Source organism: Echinops telfairi, unplaced genomic scaffold, assembly GCF_000313985.2.
Source record: "Echinops telfairi isolate 266 unplaced genomic scaffold, ASM31398v2 ScPeMD7_7468;HRSCAF=8506_0, whole genome shotgun sequence".
Taxonomy (NCBI): Eukaryota; Metazoa; Chordata; class Mammalia; order Afrosoricida; family Tenrecidae; genus Echinops; species Echinops telfairi.
The window spans coordinates 90,926,380-90,935,558 of record NW_022111369.1 but is presented as its reverse complement, the minus strand read 5'-3'; positions in this window follow the sequence as shown (position 1 = coordinate 90,935,558).

Sequence of the window (9,179 nt, the reverse complement as noted above, 5' to 3'; positions counted from 1 at the left end):
TGATGTATGTACAGATTGTGATGAGTTGTATGAGCCCCTAATAAAATTATTATTTAAATTAAAAAAAATTGGAAAAGGAAAAAAAAAGTGGGGCAAAGAATTTTATTGATATGGGCAGAGAGATGCAAGCAGAAAGTAAATAACATCTAATATTACCATTTTAATAGCAAAGAAGAGAATCAACCATATCCAAACGTAGGCCATACTTTCACAGTTGAATAGTATGACATAATCTTACTTGTATGTGTGTCTTATATGGACCATTACAAATTGCATTCCTCTCAGCCTCCGGCACTAATTAACATATAGCTACTTCTTTAAAGCTTTAATGCTTCCATATATTTTTATTTTAACTTCACAAGTTAACTGTATTTCAACTTTTTGAGATTTTTGTTATTCTGCTATTATCTTCCTTTGCCCTACTTATAAGATCTTATTTCTTATATTAGTACTTTATGCATCCCCTAGTATCTTAATCCTTTCTACCACATCTATTTATGGTGACTAGGGGCTAAGTTGTTATAAAATGACACTCTTGCTGAAATACATAACAAATCAGACATTTGTATAGCATGTGCACTTTTTATTTTAAGCTATTACAATCCTAGCATTGTTTCAGAAATAAGCTTAGTATTACAGAATTCAATTGGCTCACTAGAACAGCTTTATCAAATACTTTTTGAATAAAATGGTTCAACTGCATTTACTAAGGATAGTGCAAACCAACTTTATTTACTACCATAAATGACCAGATGATACTCTATTTATATTATAAATAGTTATAGGCTAATGTACATATTTGTTCTTTCTCACTTCCTCAGAGAGAAAGATCCACACATAAATACAGAACAAGATACATGGAAGGTTTTTTTTAAACTTCAAGTACAAATAAATAATTTTATATATTTTTTGTTTTAATCATGATAATTTATATTATACTGATCACACTAACTTATATAAAATTTTAGTAATGATATAGTTACATATACAACTAAGAAAAATTCATTAAATTCCAAGCTTTTATTGCTATATAGAAGTTGTATTATAAACACAATTGTATAAGAATTGAAACATTCAGCTGATTACATCTATATGTCTGAGTGGAGTCAGGTGGCCCAAACAGTTAGGTGCTTTATTACTAGCATAACGGCTGGGGCTTCAAACCTCCCAGAGGTGCCTAAGACAGACCTGGTGATCAGTTTCTGAACGGCCACCGTCTTAAAAACCCTACCCAACACTTGTTCTCTGCCCCCATGCCAGTACTGCAAGTCAGAATATCCTAGACAACAACTACCAACAACATGGCTTACTAGCATACAAAGTTTAGGATGCAATAGGAATGAAAAAAACACTTGTTAACTCATTTATATATTGACATATTCATTTTATTTCTAATCTTTTTTTTCTCTTCTTCTCTGATTGTCAAATTCCTTCATTCTGAAAATCTCAAGTTGGCCTCCAGTCAGTTTTAGCGGATGTGCTTTTTTTTTTTTTTTTTTTGTAGGACCTGTGTTGGCAACGTGGTGAGGTGCTCAGTTGCTAACTGAGAATCAACCTAGCAGTTCCATTGAATGACTTGGGGATTTGTTGCTGTAAAGATTGAGCCAAGAAAACCCTATGGGGAAATTTTACTCTGTCACATATCATAATCATGGGTCATAAACCGACTCAACAGCATCTAACCAGAATTTTTTTTTTCATATTTATGTTTACATTATTGCATACAATAATAATGAAAATAAACTACAAGAAAAATGAATAAAATATACATGTGATTGAATAGAGTAGCATGAGAACACAATTTAGACAAAAATAAACCAAGAATATTTTATAAAACCAGATTATCTCTGTTTGTTAAACTGAACAGGAAATATCATAGGGTAAGAGGCATGAAAAATCCACAGGAAAGGACATATCTACCACATTCACAAACACCTAAAAAATAAAGCCATCTGTTTTCAAGAACATTTCTGGCCAAGAAATCCCCCACGTCATTCTCATCCCACTACAGTAACTGATAACTTTGACATACAGAGCTGTTGTTTCAACCATAATTTCTCATTTCTTACTAGTTTAAAATTGCATCCTTATGCAATCAGCATTTAATTTTGCTAGCATTTGATAAACAAAATAGATCATTTTATCACAGCATAGATAACATTGGGGCTACATTAAAAAAAACTTGTGATAAAAGCATGGAATTAAAAATATTGGGATTTGTCCATGAACTTTAGAATTCCCGCATATTTATTCAAACTGCCAAACATGAATGGTAGAAAAACCAGAGCTCAGTTTGACAGGTATATAGGAAGTCTACAACTTGAATACTATCAGGTTTATCAGAACTACTGCCAGGTATATAGAAAATTTATGCTTGAATACTATCAGGTTTATCAGAAGTACTGTCAGGTATATAGGAAGTCTACAACTTGAATACTATTGTTGGTATAGAATTAACAAGCAGAATCCGTACTGCATACATATTACTGATGATAATAGGATATTCAGTAAAATTAGTGCCTCAATGTAGATTTGACTATAATGTTCCATGATTTCTTCCCTTCTATGATGAATTATGGGCTTTTGGAAGGGAGCTTTAAGAAATAAGAATTCAGTAGGTGTGATCTACACCTATTAGTCATTATCTGCCTGAGAACCAAAGCTGCCAGAAGCAGGGAATTGAAAATGACTACATTCTTCTGAATTATTTCACAGAGATCATTCTATATTCTTCTGATAATGGCACTGTGATATAAATCATTGATATGTATTTCTTCAGTGAAAAAAAGTGACCTTAATTTTTGTCTTTCTTTAATGTTCATGATGAATGAAGGCTTAAATAGAACAGAAAGCAATGGAATCTTTACAGGGAAAAGGCTCATTCTCTGACTTCCAAGTCCTTGGCACGTACAACAATAGCAATCTAGTGGTAGTAAAGAAAAAGTGGAAAGAAGAATGCTTAAGCCTACATAGAAGTGGATTCCTAGAGAATAGCAATATTAACTTTTCAGAGATATAATCTGTACCACTCATCTGCAAAAGAAGTCACTGTTCTCAGCTCTATATTATTCAACTAGGAATAATGTTTCATATATATAACAGAAAGAAAAAGAAATTCAAGATACAATCCTTTTTCTCTTTCTACTTCTCTCGCTCATATTGGGGGCACTTGTTATTCAATGACCTCTGTCTAGTCAAAAGGCTGAAAAAACTGGCTAATATATGTTTCACATTTTATAAATAATTATGAAAAGTGCTCACTCATATTTTACATGGATGTCCAACATTATTTTCATACAATTTACATAAAACTGGAATGATTAAGAATTTTGTTTTTCATTGAGTTAGGCTATATAATTTATTTCATTGGATTATAATGCAGAATGATCAGTTACTCAAGTTATTTTAGTAGAAAACATTTAAAAATGTCACTTGTGATTTCTACAATTTTATCATTTAAAATATGTCAGTTTATCTAAATATAAATGTAAAAATATTCGTCAAATATTTTTTAGTCCTATGCATTTTGTCAAATATGTACTTAAGTGTTAGGCTTTTCACCACCATTTAAATATCAGTGTCATTAATCTGGGAAGAAATTGAAGCTTCAAAATATTAAATCTCTTGCCCAAATTTTGCAGCTACAATGTGTAAACTCTAGGTTTGCCCATTTAATTGTCTTTTATATCCGTTTAGTCATTTAACAAAGCTATGTTACTAACCCACATGAAAATGTTAATTCACTAAGAATTCCTGTTTCAAAATTATGTCCCAGTGAAAAGAAAATTTATGCCATCTGAAAGTTAAGTGAACATTAATATGATGCCAGTGAAGAAAATTCTGAATATGCAAATTGATATATGGAGATTATTTTTGAATGTCTCAATATTTTACAAATATAATTGGATAGTATGTGATAGACTTATAAAAATACAACTCAGAACTTTCTGAATATTTAATATTAAGTTAACATTTTTCATTATACTGCCTGAATTCTAAGTATTCAATTCTATTGAGTTGCTTTTTTTTTCTTGTTAGTATCTGTAAAATGTAATAAATTCATGAAAGTTAACTAAATTATATTTGACCCACATAAAGTAAGTCATTGATACTAAAATGTAGTGTAATATATACAAAACTGGAAAGATTATGCAAACTGACTAAGTTGCTTTGCTTACTTTTGGTAAGTTTGTGCCTCAAATGTTTAAGGAACATTAGACCAAGAATTTAGATCTTAGAACCATCTTAGAAAAAGTTTAAGAACAAGTCCCTATATTTTGCTTTGATGTCCTAGTTCATGATATAATGGAATTGCAAATCCAAATGTGAAAACTAATCATATCAATATTAGTAAAACTGTGAGAATTGACAATATCAATTGAAATGCAACAACAATCTGATAAATAATGGATTGAAATCATTAGACTTTAGACAAGCTGATAAATAATGGATTGAAATCATTAGACCAAGCAATGTGGGGGATAATTACCTGGAAGAGATCTAACTGGAAGAGATCCATATTTATAAAGAAAGGTGACCCCACAGGGTATAGCAGTTATCAAACAATCTTGCTAATATCAAATGCACTATGTAAAAGTATTTGACTGTGTGGATCATAACAAACTATGGATGATAATGAGAAGAATGGGAATTCCATAACATCTAATTGTGTTCATGTGGAACGGGTACATAAACCAAGAGACAGCCATTTGAAATGAACAGTAGAGAAGACTGCATCTTTTAGAATCAGGAATTCTGTGTGTCCACGTTGTATCTTTTCTCCGAACATGTTCTACTGGCATGATGGACAAATCATTTGGTAATCTGGACAATGTGAAGAAGAAACATTGAAACAGAACTAAAAGGAATCACATTAACAAGAAAGAAGATGTAGATGACACAATTTTCCTTGTTGAAAGCCAAGGGGGCTTGAAGCACATACTAATGAAGGTCAAACACTTCACTCTTCAGAGTGGATTGCATCATAATATAAAGAAAACAAAAATCTTCACAGTTGGACCAATAGACACTGAGATCAATGGAGAGGAGATTGATTGAAGTTGTCAATGGACTTCCCTCGACTTGGATCCAAAATGAATGTTCACGGAAGCAATAGCGAAGCAATCACAGGAAACATTCCAATGAGCAAATCTCCCACATAAATTGTCCTTAAATTATTAAAGAGAAATGATATCACTTTTAGGATCAAATTCTTCCTCATCCAGCCATGATATTTTCAATTGCCTCACCAGTATGTGAGAGCTGAACAATGGTTTTGGGTGTTGATGATGAGTATTGAAAGTACAGTAGATTGATTGCACAATGAAGTCTATGATGAAGGAACTACAGCCAGAATAATATTTTGAACCAAATAATGTTTTACTTCCTCTCACTTTAGCCATCTTATCAGAAGCTATAAATGCATAGTAAAGTATATTATACTTTGTAGAGGGTTATGAAAAAGAGGAAGGCCTTTAGGAGATAGATTGACGTAATGGCTATGTGTTAGTCTGGGTAAATTTGAGGAACAAATCCACAGAAACTCACATATGCATGAGAGTTTTATATAAAGGTTGAGTGTACATTCAGAAAGCATCCCAACCCATTGCTTCCCAAGCCCATAAGTCCAACGTTAGCCCATATATCTGACACCGATCTACAAAGTCCTCCTCCATCTCACAAAACACGTGCAAGGATGCCAACTGCAGGAGGAAAGCTGAATCAGTGAGCGTGCAAGCATCTCAGCGCTGGCAGGGGTCTCCATGCGACTGCTCCAGCACCTAGGGCTGCATCAGGGTAGGTCCATGGGGCTTTTCCTCAGGGATGTCTTGCAGGAAGTGAGCTTTGCAAGCTGAAGCAGGGAACTGGCTAAGGCAGCTACACCCTGGTCTGACTATCAGAGAGGAAGAGATCTGAGAATCAGGAGGGCAAGGCTCACTGAGCCAATTATCTCTCTGCCCTTCAATTAAATCGAACATGTATTTATTGGCCAGATTGGCACAATAAACCTTAACTATCTCAATGCACCCCTTGCCAACTTGACACCTGTACACAATTATTTAGCCTAACAATTGAAGTTAATTAACACCTGCACCTTAATCCTCTAATCCTATAAATATAGTTCCCTACCTATGAAAGTTTGTAAGCCAACCATTTCATGCCAATTTGGGGTATCCAATTTCTATACTGCCCACTTATATCAACCCAGTGCTCTCAGGGGACAATCCTATTTTTTGATGTGAAAAATCTTCATTCCAATTAGAACCTTTTGAAGTCTGCTTCCATAAGCAAAGTCAAATCAGGACAGGCCATCCATAAAGTCAGCAACAACATGCACCATTTCACAGGCTCAGAAATCTCTTCCTATGGTCCAGTTATGGTCAACTCAATGTGGGCTGCCTCACTTAACCTCTTCAGGGTGCCCATTGGTTGCCTTGCCTTTAGACCATGGGCTATCACAAATAATCAACAAATCTAGCCCCCTCATGCTACGTCATGAACTTCAGACCAGTTAACCAGCCCTTGTCTTCTTTTTTTCCTGTAAACCAAGTCCACAGGTATCAGTGGCCGAACTCAACCCGTCTCTTTATTGCTGCATTTCTTCCACTTCCACTCAACAAGTGGATCCAGGTGGTCACCTAGCAAGCATTTCAACCTACCCACAGGCTCCCTTTAACATTCAGTCCTAGAGTGGAGTTTTCTTCATGGTTCCAGATTTTTTCCAGCTTCTGACAAAGACCACTAGAGTTCAAACTTCTGACAAAGACCACTAGAGTTCAAACTTCAAATCCGAAGAGTTCCTTCTCCCCCACCCCAATCTGTCAACAGCCCCTAGACATGTCTCTTTACCTTCTAATGTCTTGAGTACTCCAAAGATCTGGGTGGGGCTAATCTCTTTGAAACCTTCCTTCCAGGTGTGTCCTAAACCCATTGAAAGAGAGCTCTTATCTGTTCCAGTGAACCTGCTCTGGTCTAGCCAGGTTTGTAAGGTAGAACTGGGGTCATGATAGTCAGGTGGAGGTTGGAGGTAGGAAGCATTAAAGAACTAAAGGAAGGTTGTGTGTCTCATCAGTGGACCCTGGCTGACTTTCCCTTCGTCCCTTCCTTGTGATCCTTCTTCAAGGGCAGGTCCAATAGTCTGTAGATGGGTTTTGGGTCTCCACTCTGCCCCCCAACCCCTCATTCACACTAATATGATTATTTGTTTGGGGTCTTTTGATGCCTAATAACTGATCCTGTCTACACCTCCTGATCACACAGGCTGGTATGCTTCTACCATGGCTTTTTTGCTTTCTTGCTAGATGGACGCTTGTTTATCTTCAAGCCTTTAAGACCCCAGACGCTATATCTCTTTTTGTTGTTTTTTCCCCCTTTTTATTTGTTTATTTATTTTTAAAATACTTTTATTGGGGGCTCTTACATCTCTTATCACAATCCATACATTCCTCCAATGTGTCAAGCACATTTGCACATATGCCACCATCATCATTTTCAAAGCATCACTTGAGCCCCTGACATCAGCTCCCTATTTCTCCCCCCTCTGTCCCCTGTTCTCACTCCCTCATTAAACATTGATAAGTTATAGATAATTTTTTCCATATCTTACATTGTCCTCCATCACCCCTCACCCACTTTTGTGTTATTCATCCCCCTGGGAGGGGATTATAGATTGATCTTAGAATCAAGGTTATCTAGGTGATTGATTCCCCCTTTCTCCCCACCTTCCTCTAATCCTCCTGGTATCTCTACTCTTCTTGCTGACAGTTGTGTACATTTTTTATATTTTCTGCTTCTTTGGATCGAGGCTTTTCTCTGTTTCATTTTTGTCGTTGTTGATTTTTTGTTTGCTTCCTGTTGGTGTTTTGTATGATTTTCTGCAAATGAAATCCACAAGAAGTCCATCTAGAGAGCTGGTAACTAGATTGATAATTGCCTAGGGGCATGGTAGTGGAGGATGGGGATTGGGGGATGGGGCACTAACAATAACGAATAGAGGAAGAAAATATTCTAAATTGATTGTGGTGATGATCCTACAAATCTTCATAATATGATTGAAGGATTAAGTTGTATGATAATGCAAAGTATAACCAATAAAACTGAAAACAAAAATGACCTCTTGGAAGCTCTCTGCAGTTCTGTTTTTTCCCTGCAGTTGCTGTGAGTTCCTATTGAGTTGGTGACAATGGGGTTATTTCCTCTGTTGTACATTCTGGCTGTGTCTCTGAATCTTAGAAGACTTGGATAACAGGCTGTGTGTGCATTTCTTGCAGACTGTCACCTTCACTCCTGCCTTGTTGACTCAGCCTCTGCCCTCTCCCTTCCCTTTTTTTTCAGGCTCTGGCCTGCCTGGTCCTTGATCCCTGGCTCAGTGTTGGCAAGTGCCTCCACACTAGCTCCTTTAGTCACCCTGCTGAGCCTGGGGATGCCTCTCTTCTCTGCTGCATTTCTTGGAGCTGAGTGGTCCCTTGGTGTGCCCACTCGTTCTCATAAGCACTTCTCCCAGAACCCAAGCCCTGGGTACCTCTGGCTAAGTCCTGGAGCTTCAGAGTGGCCACTATTGCTTGTGTTCCATGTTCCTCTTCTGGTCACGCTTTGGAACCTCCTGATTGCATCCTGAAAATTATGAAGCATCTTTGAAGTATTTCCAGCCCCTTCCCCAGTCTTGTTATTAGCTGGAGCCTTCATTTTCTCCCCACTCTCAGCTGTAAGTTGACACAGTAGATAATGATGCCTTTTTCAGAGATGCAGCACGTGGGAGTCTGGGTGGGACGTTCCCCTACCTGCTGGATCTCGGTTGCAGGTTGTGTACGCGTACGCAGGTGACTCACCTCTCTAATAAATGCCCATCTTCTCCATCCAGAGTGGTTTCCAGGTTTGAGATGCACAGGGGTGCATTGGAGATACTCAGCAGAAATTTGTTGTGTTGGGCACAGAGGACCAGACTCTCATAGCTCCAACCACAAGTGACAGATCATAAGCCCATAACGCTATATCTTTTAATAGCTGGATAACAGCTTTCTTCATATTTGCTTATGCACCCATTTTTTCTTCAGCAACCTTGTCAGGATGGTGAGCATCCCAGAATGCCAAGTTATTAGAACAAAGAGTTCTTGTATTGGGGGAGTACTTGAATAGAGACCCAATGTCTGTCTGCAACCTTAATACTTAACGTTTAAATA